The following is a 15297-nucleotide window of genomic DNA, read 5'->3' on the forward strand; positions in this document are numbered from 1 at the left end:
CGTACCACAGGCCGTAGGTAACAAGATTCGGACAAGTCGTTTCACGGGACTCCCCTTCTGGACGTACAATGATTAATTTCGAAAACAACTGAATCTGGGTTTGACAGGTAAATAACAATTTACAGATATGTTGGCGTTTCACTTATATCAGATGAACAAACGTCATCATAAACACGCCCTTCATTACTTCTGCTTACCCTTTACATCAAACATGACCATGTTTGATGTGAAGAGTAAAGCAGAAGCAGTTGTCGATATACATACTGACATGGTTTGTCTTTGGGAGTGTGTTGGTCCCTGTCCATTGCTGCGATGATGCTCTGAATCCAATCTTCCTTTGTTAGATCTTATCCAACACACTTCTCCCCTGCCAGTTGCACTTGTTCTTTGCAGTCGTTTGTTAATTAGAGCCTTAATTATATTTTACTCACACTGATAAACTAGTTAATTGAAAAGCTATTAAAGGGCTATTCCCCCACAAAAACAAAAAAAAACAACACTATTCACGCAAGATTGACTGTTGAGAGGGCTTTGCATAGCTTACTAATCAAGAAATGTTGTCAAACTTTGTTAGGTGACGCAGTGTTTAGAGCCGTACAATGTGACTCGACCCACATGTAAATTAGGCCAAGAGTCTTCTGCACATGCTTCAGTTGCTCAGCGCAAGTTTTCTGGAACAGTGGAATGCTGAGACCTGTGTGATTTGTTCAAATTATGAAGGCCATACACACATTCACAGAAAATAAAGACCTGAGATTGTGTGCTATCTGCCTGGCACAATTTGAAAATAATACTTCAAATAAGTATAACTAAATTAAATAACAAACCCTAAATTCATTCATCCTTCTTTAATTGTTATATCACTTATTCATGCTGTTGCTGAAGTAATCCTCCAGATATTTATCACTTCTGCTTCATTCCAGATGGGACATTACCACATTTTAAGTTTGACTTTAAATCCCAATTAGTTCAATTCAACCAGAATCATCTGAAAGATGTATGCACACAAGTAACCTTTCATATTTGAAACAAATTGATTCCCATCCTATCATTTGTCAAGCAAAATGAATATTATTTAGCTCATTTAGCTTTTTAGGTGTCCTTCACATTCATTTTAAGTTGAAGCACCTTGAGTCTGCTTCGTGCATTAAAAGTGCTATATAAATAAAGTTCCCTTGCCTTGCCTGAGTTGCAATTCCACTGCTCCCTTCCACGCACCGGCCTCTTCTGAGACATTGAAGGCATCCACACCAGTCATTACCCTCATCAGCAACACCAATCGAGGCTCTTTTGTCTTTTCAATTCACCCCTGATGAATAACTGATGTTCCAGTTGTTTTGTGGTGGTAGGCAGATGTTGGGACCTGTCACTCATTTCCCCCCCTGCGGTGGTGGATGTGTCTCCCTCAATGTCAGGTGATAGGCAGTTCCTTCCACCTGCTCCTCCCCTCACCCTACACCCAGGTTCCTGTGTGTGTGTGTGTGTGTGTGTGTGTGTGTGTGTGTGTGTGTGTGTGTGTGTGTGTGTGTGTGTGTGTGTGTGTGTGTGTGTGTGTGTGTGTGTGTGTGTGTGTGTGTGTGTGTGTGTGTGTGTGTGTGTGCATAAGTATGTGTGTGATCCATGAATAATGAAAGCTGTTTTTTCTGGAACTATGTAGCGGCAGGGGCACCCCGTCTTAAAAAACGAATTTCCCTGAGCTGTCAGACTCATGTGGCGACGTGATGGAGGGGTGGTTAGCATAAGTGTATGTGTGTGTGCGTCTGTGCGTTTGTGTGTGTGTCGTGTACAACCATAGACGAAGGAGGAGGTAAAAGTCTGACTCTTTCGCCCTAGGTGGGAGAAAGAGAGAAGAAGAGTGAGAAAGGGCGATTAAACTGAGAAAGGATTAAACTGAATGGACAAGAGAGAGACAGTTTTTGTAGACCGATTCATAAAGTGGAATGTTTGGATGTACATAAAGGAGCTTGGATCTTAGTATTCAATGGCTGTATGCATCATTGTGTATGTGTGTATCTGTTTGCTTTCAACAGCGGAAGATGAGGACTTCCGACGCTACTATGCATCATTGTTTGCTGTCCCCACCACTAGGGGCAGTGTGGGACCCACAAGCAACTCCTCTGTGTCTTGCCTCACCATAGAAGTGCTGAATGAGGTCAGAACCAAAGAGTCCCCCATTAAGCCTCGTCTCCACTCCAGTACATAACCTGTCTTCACTAGCATACTACATTTAGGCATAGAGACCCAGAGGTACATATGCACACAAGCCAACGGGAATAGTGGAGGATTATTCTCATCCTCACCTTTTATTTCCTCAGCTACAGAAACAGTTTTATTTTTCTGGTTTCATCCACAGAGTAGTGAGGAGTTACCAGAAACCACTGGTGGTGAACCAACCATCGACCGCAGCGCAATGTGAGAAGCTACACATCATCACATCATCCTGCCCTGGCACACACACACACACGCACGCACGCACGCACGCGCGCACACACACACACACACACACACACACACACACACACACACACACACACACACACACACACACACACACACACACACACACACACACACACACACACACACACACACACACACACAGACACACACTTGTGCACATACATTGAAACACACTCCCTTACCGACCTTGGCATGTAGAGAATCCACAGTTGAATTGCATCACATGAGTGTTTTTTGTAGAGGTCGCTTCTACGACGGCTCGATGCGATTAGCGTAGGAGCACGCAGGAAGATTCAAAAAAGCCCGTCTCGAGGGACATAAACTAAGGGAGACGCACGGAGGGAAGGGATAATCAAGCCTAGAAAGCACAGGCAGAACGGGCTGCTGCGCAAGGATTTCTTTGAGGGCTATCGATTCCGTGAACAACTCGGAGACCTTCCCCTCTTTTATTATTGATCGCAGCCTTGATTCAGTGCTCTGTAACTTATCGCTGTGGTAGTCTGTGCTGCCCGAGAGATATTTTTAGATAAACACCAACACTGACAGCCGCTTGACCGCGGTTTGTCTCGGGAAACACCAAAACAACATTCTCCAAGGGGGGTAGTTCTCAGAGAAAACACCCGCAACCCAACATTTGCAGTATGAAGGAAAAAATCCTTTCGTAAATGCTACACACTTCATAACATCATCGTACTTCTCTCACTCAGGCGTCCTTCCGGGCAATGTTGCTCCAATAAAGAAAGTGAAGCAGGCGCCCCGGTCGGCCCCCTGCAGCTTCACTCTTTTACCTCTGGTCGGTCGGGACCTGCAAAGCACTCGTCAGTGTCAGCAGATTCTACAGGATACAAAAGTCTTCGTACACAGCTTTCTACAAAAAGTAAGCTCACACTTCATTTATTTTATTTTTTTTCTATTTTATCGGAACGGATTGCTGTAGGATTTAGGAAAAAGAAATCGAACGGCATTCAGCAAAACAACAGTGAGTAGCGATTCATTTTAAGATTTGTGTCTGCAACGGATAGTGCTTAAGTCTGGCAAAAATACAAATCAACCCAGGCGGCTGCGGCATATAAATGGGGTCCCTTAAGTTGCAAACAATCCACCTATAACATCTGAATGAATACAAGATGATTCACTCGCATTGACATTCTGGTCGTTGTACATTTTTCATTTGATTCCAGAACAAACAAAACAGAACCAAATCTTATCCAAAACATGCATGTTTTTCTTTATTTTTTGTGGTTACATAACGTATCTTGTGACCGGTGATAAACAAATACATTCCTTACTGTGTTTTTCATTTCCGGCATGGCGTTAAATCCTGCGTGCCAAGCTTTCCATTTGATTGTGTGCATTGTTGCTCACCCCCTGCAATTCTTATCATGACAGAGTTCTCCTCGTCGCGCGGCCCTGCAGGCGCTTATCCGCGGGCGGCCGAGACGACTACGGAGTCGCCCCGGAGACCCGCCTCAACGTCACCAGGGTCCCCCGTCCCTCCCAGCGCCAGAGTCCACGAATCACAGGACCCCGCGCCGTCGTCTCCCACCGCCTCCCTGCGTCTCTCCAGCCGATCCCTCCCCCCCTGCCCCGCCGCCTCTCCCCTCTGTCCCAACACCCGGGGGTCCCCTCCCCCCACCCACCTCTCCCTTCGCTCCACCTTCACTCTGACGCCGTTGACCTCCGTCGACGTAGCTCTTCTTCCCGAGGTTGACCCGGAGACTCTTCCCCCGGCGGCGGTGGCGGCGGCGGCGGCGGCGGCGGCGGGCGTAGAGGGGCCGGCGTCCCGGGCCGCCTCGTCCCTCAGAGGGTCCGCGGAATCGGCCCTCTCACCCGGGCGATGGCGCTCCACGCACCCCCTGCCCCTTGTCCCCCCGGTTTCATCCGATCCAGAGGAGCGCCCCCCCACCGTCACCTCACCGCCAACCGGGGGGCCTCCCTCCCACCTCCCTTCTTCCCCCGATGTACAAACCCCCAGCCCCAGTCCTCCGAAGCGGTCATCGCCCTCACCCGTCCCGCCCAGCGGCCTCATGGACCAGGGAGGCAGGCCAGTCAGTCAGGGGGGCATGAGCGTGAACCACCCGCCCGCTCCGGCTCCTTTCACACCGGGGGCCGCTGCTGAACCCTGGCGGGGCCGCACGTCCACACCTGATCCAGAGGATCCGTTGGTTTCCCGTCCCTCTGAACTCGCGCGCGGGGGCCGAGGTTCGAGCCTTCCATCCTATCCAGATCTACACTGTTTCCAGGACGATCCCCCGAGCCGTGATAATGGCAGACCCGGAGGCTTCATCCAAACAGACGAGGAGACATCTGGAACTGGAGGTATGTCCTTGTGTGTCGGGGCGAGTGTGTGCATGTGTGTGGGTTTGCATGTGTTAACAAGGTTTTTCTCCGCCTTTAAGTTTGTACGTGAATCTAGGTACGAATTGAGGATTGATATGGATTTGAGGTTACGGTTTGGTCATAATTGAATTTAGTGATGGGAAGGTTGTATTTGCCTTACGCAATGAACGCTGATCAAAAGAATAAATGCATATTGTGTGCGCTCACACAATATGAAGCATAACTCCTGCTGTGTTTTATTTTTCATTTTGTTGCTTTCTTCGCCTGGGAGTCTCGATTAAAAGCCGTTGTTTACAGGAATAAAAGGCTGGGGTTTAGACAACAGAAGCAATCTGTGCCAAGCTGTCAAAGCCAATTTATGGTCCATGAATTTAATAAAAAAATAAATATATTATTTACAAAAGTTAATACCTTACATAACGCTGCAACATATTGCACTATGAGGAATAGCCATGTTATTTCCCTATACACACATATGTCTCCAAAGGTTTGCAGGTAATGAAGTTCTGGTCACCAATAACACTGACACACTCACACAAACAGACACACACACACACACACACACACACACACACACACACACACACTGTGTGTGTGTGTGTTTGGGCACTTTGGGCCAAAAACACCCAAGAGAACAGTTCCCTCATCAATGGTTTCTTGGAATGTGTTTTCACACTACCACTGTCAATCTTCCTCTATATTTCAATTTGAAGATCATTCCTTGTTATTTTTGATATTCAAATTTGAATCATGAAATTTAGAAATTGTATTACCTATGCACCTATACACAGCCTTATGAATTGTAAATGCCACTATCAGCATTTGGTTGTTAAACGTTCTGTCCGCTAGAGTGCATAGTACCAATAACAATTGCTTTCTTGCTAGTTTATATTAATGTAAGCCAAAGCATGATATTATAATAAAATCACCAGTAGATGGCATTTATGCAATTACCTGCGTTGTCCGTGCTGAAGGAGAGAACTGACACGAATCGTGTTGTAAGGTACTTTTACATTGAGCGCCAATCATTCGTTGAGATTTATACAATACAATAATAACAAATCATTTTGATTGCACCTCTGTATTTAAAGATAGGTTGCTTTTAATAAAATGAAAGGGTGCAGTTGTATCGCAACAGTCAACTTTCTCCGAAAGAGTGATAGCCTTTTTTACTTAATGAACAGGGAAAAATTCCTCAGAAACAAACGTCTCCAGAATATGCATGTATTAAAGAATGCACACCCACTTATCATAATCCCCCTCATCCGCGAACAGCCATTCGCTACAATATTTTACACTTGGATTAAAAAGTACAACTCCAGTATAATTGAATTGTCTAAATACATGGGATATCTTAGTCAAAGTACTGGGCCTAAGCTCGTCTTCACTGGTCAATGTAGGTTGAGTATTATACACGTTTTCTCATGGGGTGAATGTTAAAGGAATATGCCACATATTTGAATCGTGGCAGATTTTTTAACCTGCGTGAAAACGTTATTGTTCGTGAGGCGTGACGTGGCGAACTCATTTTGTTTTCACAGAAGACGAGATTCGCTTACGTTAGCCAACACAAAAAATGTAGAAAAACGTTCCAGCAGCCCTAGTTTTACACACGCACACACAGACATACACATATACACGCACACACTCACCCGCACACACATACACACACACCCACCCACACGCAAATACCTAAATAAACACACACACGTTTGCAAATAACCACACACACACACACACACACACACACAAACACACACACACACACACACACACACACACACACACACACACACACACACTCACACACTCCCACACACTCCCAAACATGCAGCCAAAGACCAATTGTTTCTAATTGCACGTTGTTGTTTTGGCTGATTTTGTATTTGTCTAGCAGCGCTTAATACGAGGGAATGGGAACTCAATCATCGCCAAGGTCGCTCGAGAACAGCATTCCGGGTTGTCTTTTGACAATAGAGCTAGAACACGTTGGTTTACCGACGCTAAGCAAGTTAAACCAAGGACAGCCCGGCATTAGGAACGACCGAATCCAACTCAATTTGAGAGGTTATTTTCTTTGGGGAAGGTTTGTAAACACATTTAAACTTGGTTCAATGGTAGCAACTTGCTTTCAGGTTCACTTCCTTCCATCCAAACAAATGTCCCTTCACTACGCAAGAGGCGACAATGTAGAAACGGAAAGAGTCCCAGGGAGCCCGAGGCCTTGCATACAGAGTGACGTCCTGCTGGGTCGTAGTGGAAGGCTGTCTGAGCCAGGCTTTCGGACAGTCTTTGGTGTGTTTCCGTAATGTCTTCTTTTCTCGCCTGCAGACGCCGAGGATGACATGTCTATCGACAGCCTGGGACTGACGCTGCATGACGGAGCCTCCTCCGATGAAGACGAGATGGAGGAGGACGGTGGGGGCTCAGGCGAGTGGCGGTTGAGGGATGAGGACCTCGTCCGCGCCTCTAACGCAACATCAGAAGGTTCCCTGGTTCCTGAGGGCTCTGGATCAGAACAAGAGCCAGACGCAGAGACAGGCGAGGCCGGGTTCCAGTCAAAGCCGTCCAGGGTCAGTTTGGTCACCCCCTCCTCCCCTCTGTTCCTCTGCCATGTTCCCATAGTGGAAAAAAAATGAATCACTTTTTTTGTAATGTTGTCTTATGTTTTGTTGGTAGACGGAATTGTCTGCTTCCGACTTTGGAAGCAGCTAGATGATTTTAACAATTTGAACAAAACAACAGGGCTAAGTGACATTTTGTTGCAAAACAAGCCTAGCAATTGATTTCCACACAACTAACTGATACTGATACTGAACTATTTCACTGCGAAAATGAAACGCTCCTGATTAACAAAAAACAAGACAAAAAATACAAGAAGCTTTAAGGGTTCACAAAGGTTTACTCCTATGAAAAAAATTCAATAGAATAAAATTGACCGGTGTGACCGTATCCAAATGGCATAGCACCAGCAAAAATGAGTACACGTAGCGTGTTGCCATCACTGCTAATTGCCTTTGATATCTCATCTACGGCTCCGAAACACCCAAGGCTATCGCGTTGAAAGCATTACCTTGCCAGCGCAGAGAAAGAAAAGAGCAGACAGGCATTGAGACAGAGGGAGGGATTAAGAGTTAGTTTAAAAAAAAAGGAAATCACAGATGGAATGCTCCTAAATGACCTATTCCGATTCCTGAGAGCTTCAATCTCTTTTTCTCTGGTAGACTTTGTATTACTTCTTTCTCTGCTCTCTTTATCTCCTTCCGTATAGTACTCTGTCACCCTCTCTCTCTGTCTCTCTCTGTCTCTGTGTCCGTCTGTCTCTCTCTTTCTTTCGCACTCCAAAACAGAGAAATACAGATGGAAGAAAACATGCTGTGATACAGCAGCAGATAAAGAAAAGTGGGAGCAGAGAGTGAGAGGAAGAGAGAGACAGAGAGAGATTTTCTTGGATTTCTCCTTTCCATGCAACTTTTATCCCTCCACCATCTTTCTTCTTTAACTCGTTCATTTTGAGTCAACTCTCTCTCTTTTTTTCTCTCTGTTGCTCTCTTTCTTCCACTCTCTGTTTTCTGCTGCTTTAATTTTCACCATGAGGGATTCGGGTCTCCAGGAAGACAATTTAGCTATGCAGTTCTCTCTCTCTCTCTCTCTCTCTCTCTCTCTCTCTCTCTCTCTCTCTCTCTCTCTCTCTCTCTCTCTCTCTCTCTCTCCATGGTTGTTATTTTTTTGCTTCTCACTCTTTTCTTTCCCCCCCCCCTCCTCCTCCTGGTCCTTCTCCTCCACTCATTCTTTGCGCTCCGTCCCTCGTGGTAACAAACACAATACTCCCTAAAGCCCCAATGCCCCCCCCCCCCTCTCACCCATCCCCGTCTCGTTTGATTCTGTGTCGCGTTTCCCCGAGATCAGTGTCCTCCGCCGTCTCCTGGCGCTACGGCTAGCATGCTAATGCATCCGATCTAATCTCAACAGTGCCTCCTCCCCTCCCCACCCTCGACTCCGCCGGAAAGGGGTGTGTGTGTGTGTGTGCTTGTGCCTGTGCCTGTGCCTGTGTCTGTGTCTGTGTGTGTGCGTGTGCATGTGCGTGTGTGTGTGGGAAGGCTGGATCGGGTTGGCCGTGGGGTTGTGAAGGCGAGGTGAATTGGGGGGCACTCTTTAACTGGAAGTCCAGCGTCTAAGTTGTCCCGGGCAGCTCTGCCGGCTCGGGGGGGGGGACGGGGGGCAGTTAATTGAAAACCAATTCATCCCACGGGAAACAATGAAACCTAATGTGTGTGTGTAGTTAGAGTGGTGGATGGTTGTTTTGGGGCCGTGTGTCTGTCTGTCTGTGTGTGAGTTTTACTCTCCAGGGAAGATACCCTATTCTTATTCATTCAAGCTGGTCGACGGACAGGAAAGCACTCTGGCTGTTTATTTTTTTATTCAACACTGACTTACCTGGTGTGATAGAGGTTGAACTCGCATTGAATGTTAATTTTTCTAAATTTGAATACATCGGGCTGTGGCGGCAGCCACGGGCCCTTAAGCTCCATGGCTGGCTCGTTGATTCCTTGCTCCCCCATACCTTATTCGTCTACGCCTCTTTTCATGTCTCCCTCTGATCTCCACTCAATGGATCTCTCAGGTCGTCACTCCTCCTGGGCACAGTGGGCCTACTTCACACAAAAAGTATTTTGCTAATATTCTGATCGATTTCACTGCAGAAAATAAAATGTAAAACTCACGATTATGATGCCAAAAATAGCAACGTTGATGCAGAAAAGCGGTAGAGGCATCGATTGGATATTGAGCTTGAATGAGCTGGCCCTTCATAACCGATGTGGGGAAACACTGCGCCAATCAATCAATGTCGGGCTAAATTTCCCTTTCGCCTCCTCCAACTCTCTTTGTGTTGCGTTCAACCTGGCGGTGCCCTGCGTTCTCCAGGCGCTGCAAGCCTTGGCCCAGAGAGCTTCCTCTGGTCAGGAGCGGCGTGGCGGCGGCCTGGATGGGTTCCTGACTCTGGGTTTGGACCTCCAGTCCACCAGCTACGGCGGTCCTCCGGAACACACAGAGCCCAACGAGGAGAACCAGCGGGACCCAATGCAGCCGCCGGGCCCAGACACATTCCACCCAGGTGGGTCAGGAATGTCCTGTGGTCTCCGTCTCTTATCTTGTGTGTGTGTTTACGAATATATATTTACATTGTGTTGTTATATTAACATATCTAATATATACGTATGCATATGTACATGTACAGTGTTTATACACGTCGATCTATATATGTGTTTGCAGGTGTATTTGTAGATGTATAGAGGGATTATCAGTCTACGTCACTCTACGTCACTCTCCGCTCTACGTGCATGTCGTTGGCAGAAAGTGACGAGAGCGACAAGAGCCGCAATCATGTCTTGTTGTGCGGTTGGTTGCACAAACCCTTTTAATAAGACTGATTATCCCATTTATTCTACTTCTTGCTTCTACTTCTTGCTAATAATTATGCTTTTTCATATTCGTATTGCATGCTTATTAAATGTATACTCTGTTTGAGTTCATATCCCTCAAAAAGTAGTCCCCTTTAATTATGATCGATCAAACATGTTTTTTACACCTCGAAGGGCATTATCCCGCTTATACAATGGTCACTTGCCAAAGAAAATAAATAAAGATCATTCATTTATATTTTCAAGCGTTTTACAATCCAAATATATATTTTTTCACATAAATAGGATGGACCGTGGCTAAAACTTGGCAACGGGAGGTGTTCTAGTCCCCTGAGCTACGAGCCAGAGAGCTAACGTTATGGATTGTACATATTTATAATTCGAAATTCGTCCAAGCCTTTATGCCACGGTCTATAGCATGTTACCTCGTTGTCTGATTACAGTTTAATTCATTTTTCACAATTTACCAGCTCTCGTTTTGAAGAATAATCACCTCACCATTCATTTCAACGGGAATCGCGACGGTCTATAATTTCAACATAAAGTGTACATATTTATAATTCGAAATTCGTCCCAGCCTTTATACCACAGATACTACAGGGTCTTTAGCATAACCACATTTTCTGATTACAGTTTAATGTAATAGTAAGCTGACAACATCGCTAATTATCACCGCAACTGCAAACTAACCACACAGAGATAACCATGACAACCGGTCAAACAAATGTTATTTTTGCCATCTTTCTGCGTGCGCATCCGCCGTGTTGATAAACAAATAATCCCCCTATAGATTCTCAGATCAAACTCGCCTGAGAAAGTGCCCTGCTGCTGCAGATTCGATTCTGTAGATTACCTCTGTGTCAGACTTGCCTGGAGATACTTTCCAATTTGCAAGCGTTATTCATATCACAAAGGCCTCATAATGGGATTTAGAACAAATATGTAAAAGCGTAGAGCTTACAAGAGAGATGAAAATGAGTTTTACACCCAGAGGAGCCACGGCTACTCTGTGGAAGTGAGGGAAACGGGACAACCCCGGATAATTTACTGCCGGTGGTCCGAGGGGATGTTTCCTAAAATGCCTTCGTTTTTGTGGTAGGGTTGTGTGTGTTTGCCTATTGTGTCTGTGTGGTATACCAATGCGTCTGTGTTTGCCTGGATTCTGTATCCGTTTCCTCCCAAATTTGAGTGCATTTGTGCAGAATATGACTGTTTTTCAGCTACGTTTTATACTAGCTTGTACAATGGCAAATACTCCCAAGGAAGCACAACATTCCAGTATTGTTGTGTCATTTTGTTCGCCTTTTTCTTTCTACATCTTCTGCTCAGAGCTGTAGACAGAGCTGTCTTTGGCATTTGTGTGAAACACTTAGCCGGCCTCAACTCCTTTACCTACACCAACCGACACAAAGTCACACCTTGTTGGACGTCTGCCAATCTTCCCTAGCATCACGTGGCCCTGGCTAAACCGAATCCTCGTTCAACAAGTGATGCCGTGTGCAACTGTAGACCTTGCACTTTCGGATGTCACGCGTGACATGGAGAATTTTAATGGATTTGATTATTTGTAACCCCACAGAAGACAATTCAAATTGCATCTTCCCCGATCCACTGATATTTGGTACTTGTGTTACATTACTCAATACAAATGTGTTGATCTTGTAGTGTTGTCCAAGGTGTCCCTCACCTGACCTCTACCATGTGGATGCGTACATAGCACAATCTCTAGATGACAATATGCAGCTTTACACGTTGCCGTCCTACTATCTTTGTAAGGAAAGAACTATGGAGGTAGATTTGTGTCTTTATTATACAATCAAACAAAATAGGTTTGAGAGCAAAACTATTGACACTGCAATCAAAAAAATTTGTATTGCAAGTAGAATAAAGTTGATAAAAAATTATTAATGGGAATCCAAAAGTTTTGTTTGTAAATCCAAAAGTATTGTTTGCGAATCCAAACATTTTGCTTGCGAATCCAAAAGTTTTGCTTGCGAAATCAGCTCAACAGCAAGCAAAGCTTTTGGATTCGCAATCAAAACTTTTGGATTCGCAAGCAAAACTTTTGGATTCTCAAACAAAACTTTTGGTACATTTTTTGATTACATTTATTTTACGTGCAATATTTTTTTTTTTGATTGATGTGTCGATAGCTTTGCTCTCAAATCTATTTTCTTATTGCTGTGTGGAAAGTTTTGCTCTCAAACCTTTTCTGTTTGATTGCATAATAAAGACACAAATCTACCTCCATAAAGAACACTTTAAATAAAATGCAAACCACAATTTTTTTTATATGGGTATCATCAAACAAATTGTATGTTAGGTGATTTTTTTGGTTATTAAGACTAGAAACCTACAGTCTATAAAATAAATGTTTTGATATTATACAGAAAAATGTATGTCGTCTTGTTAAAAAATTCAATGCATCTCAATTGTTCATATGTATAGAATTGTGTACATAGGTTTTACAACTAATCGTTTTAATTTGAAGTAGCCACCCACCCATACAGGCCAGTTTAAGGCACATCTCTTGGTTGATCTGGTTAACTGTTGCCCCTTTACTCAACCCTCACATCAAACCCTGTAGATCCTTCCAAGCGATTCCTCTTCGTGGTTTCCCTCAGTGGACTCCCTTCCTTCATCATTAGTCCAAGGATATCCAAACATTATGAAAATATCTTTCTGCCCTTATCCTTATGTTTGCACTACCAACATGTTTGCCGTTTCACATGTAGAGGCCAGTGGGAGGCTTATTGTGTTCTAAGGGTAATCATTTTCATCTGCACAGAGGTGCAGCCAGGAATCTTGGTAGAATTCATTGTGCAATTACTCTATAATCGTGTAATATAATAAATAGCACAGACTACTGCACACCACTGCTGTTGTGGGGATTTTTCCAGGTAGAGGAGCTTGTTTTTTCGTCTAATCGCCTCCCATTGGACCATGCACTGTGTGCACATCTAGACAGCTTATAATGAAGCAATTTGTATTAACTTATTAATATTGATTACATCATTCAATATGAACATGTTTAGATACGTCAGTGGGCAGATAAAACCTGTGGGGGCTTTGCCAAGAAGTGTTTCGGTTATCATCGGCTTTTCAATGCCTTGTGCTTGATGAAGTGCAAAACCTCTCAAGCCAAGGCGTTATTGTATGGTATCAATTTGCGTTGTATAGACGTCTGTCTTTTAGGGCTGGGCGATAAACCGATTTTATCGATTAATTCAAATGTGTAGCTCACGTCGACTTGTTTAAATGAAAATCGGTTTTCTCTTCAACATCCGCAAACGCTTCCCTCTCAGCTCCCGTAGTTCGGAATGGGCTCAGCCCTCCCCCCGCACAGAGCGCGCATTTACCAAAGTGATACACAAACATGGTGTGACAAGTTGTATACCACAATTTATTCATATATGTATAATCTATTTTGAGGTAAATATAGTTAATTTGTAATATATCAGTGTGGTTTAATAATTCGTCGATCTGTTGGTAATTCGTCGATCTGTGGGTAATGCCTCGGGGCTCCAGTAGGGGGTTTGCGCTCCACTTCCTCATTCAATACAGACGAGTGAAGGAAAGAATTGCGTGTGTGTTTTTTCCTCATTCTTCTCCCTTTTTTAAGGTAATTAGCGTTTGCAAAACACTGTATATTTATGACCAGTGTTGAAAGTTTGAATGTTATGTTGGCACTTTATCAGAAGTCCTCTTATCATTAGTAATATTGAGCAGAAATACTTTTTAATGTACAGTTAGTAACTACATTTATCTAGGGGCTTTATTTAAAGCTACAAAAAGAATACAAATAAAATACTAAATATTTAAAATTCAACGCAACTCTGACGTCCCCCACCTGTTGGGGGGCTAATGCCATAATCGTTTGCGTTTCAGACGTCCACACGAATCCTAACACGAAACCGCATAGGTCCGGATAGATTTGAAACCACCTACGAGGGTGGTTTCAGAAATGTGTGGTTTTCGGGCACCGGATTCGCCGGCTCCGTCTGGATGGTCGGCGGAAACGCACAAGACTTATGCGGTTTTACCAAAAAATCGGCTTTGTGTGGACGGGGCCTTAGAAGGCGAACACACGTTCACCAAGACGGGGAGACAGCGCCAGGCGACTTACGCCACTATCTGCCAATGGATCGTGGATGCCTGGGCTGAGATATCATTCTCAACTGTGGTCCGAGCTTTCACGAAGGCAGGAATAATCACTGAACTGCCAGGCAACAGCAGCGACACTGACACGGATCATGACGAGAGGGAGCCGGGCATGTTGGATGCCGTAGGCTACTCGCCTAGCTGTTCAATTCGGACATTGAAGAAGAAGAATTCGAGGGATTCGTGGACGGGGAATGAACTGAAACAGTGAGCTTTCCGTGTTATACGTAACTGAACAATGTCAGTTACAATGAGTTATGCGCTAACGTTTGAATTAGCGGTATCAGACTGTGTTTCTTTTATGTGTTTACAACTGAACAAGGCTGGGATATATGGTTAATATGCACATTAACGTTTGAACATCATTACCATGGGAGTGAACAGAGTTGTCAGAACGCTTAATAAAGTTTGACTTTATCTGACTGTTTTGTTGACATTCCCTTTAGCACAGCTCGGTCTAGTGGATGCATAACGCAGTTATCAGACTGCAGTCAAACGTTTGACTGCAGTATTTTCTATTCTAAATTCTAAATTCTAAAATAGGCCATTCATTGAAGGTGCGCTTTATAATCCGGTGCGCCTTATATTGCGGAAAATACGGTAAGTACTTTGTCATTATGCTTTTCCCAAAAATCTATATTTTCCAAGGACAGTTAATCAAGCTCTATTATAGGGGTGAGGTGTGACTCCTAACACCTAGTTATTGGTCACCCTACTTGGGAATGTAATGCGAGTGCAGAGTTATTGGGCACTCGCTTGGCTACCTAGACAGGTGCTAAATGTCCTCCACCCATTAAAGAACACATTGGATTTAAAGGAACATCATTTTCAGATGCTATGCACACCTTGATAACCCTTAAAGATACAATTAGAAGTAAATTACGGTTAACATTCTGTTGTCAAAAACTTTGAA

Source organism: Gadus chalcogrammus, chromosome 16 (assembly GCF_026213295.1).
Source record: "Gadus chalcogrammus isolate NIFS_2021 chromosome 16, NIFS_Gcha_1.0, whole genome shotgun sequence".
In the NCBI taxonomy this organism is placed as follows: domain Eukaryota; kingdom Metazoa; phylum Chordata; class Actinopteri; order Gadiformes; family Gadidae; genus Gadus; species Gadus chalcogrammus.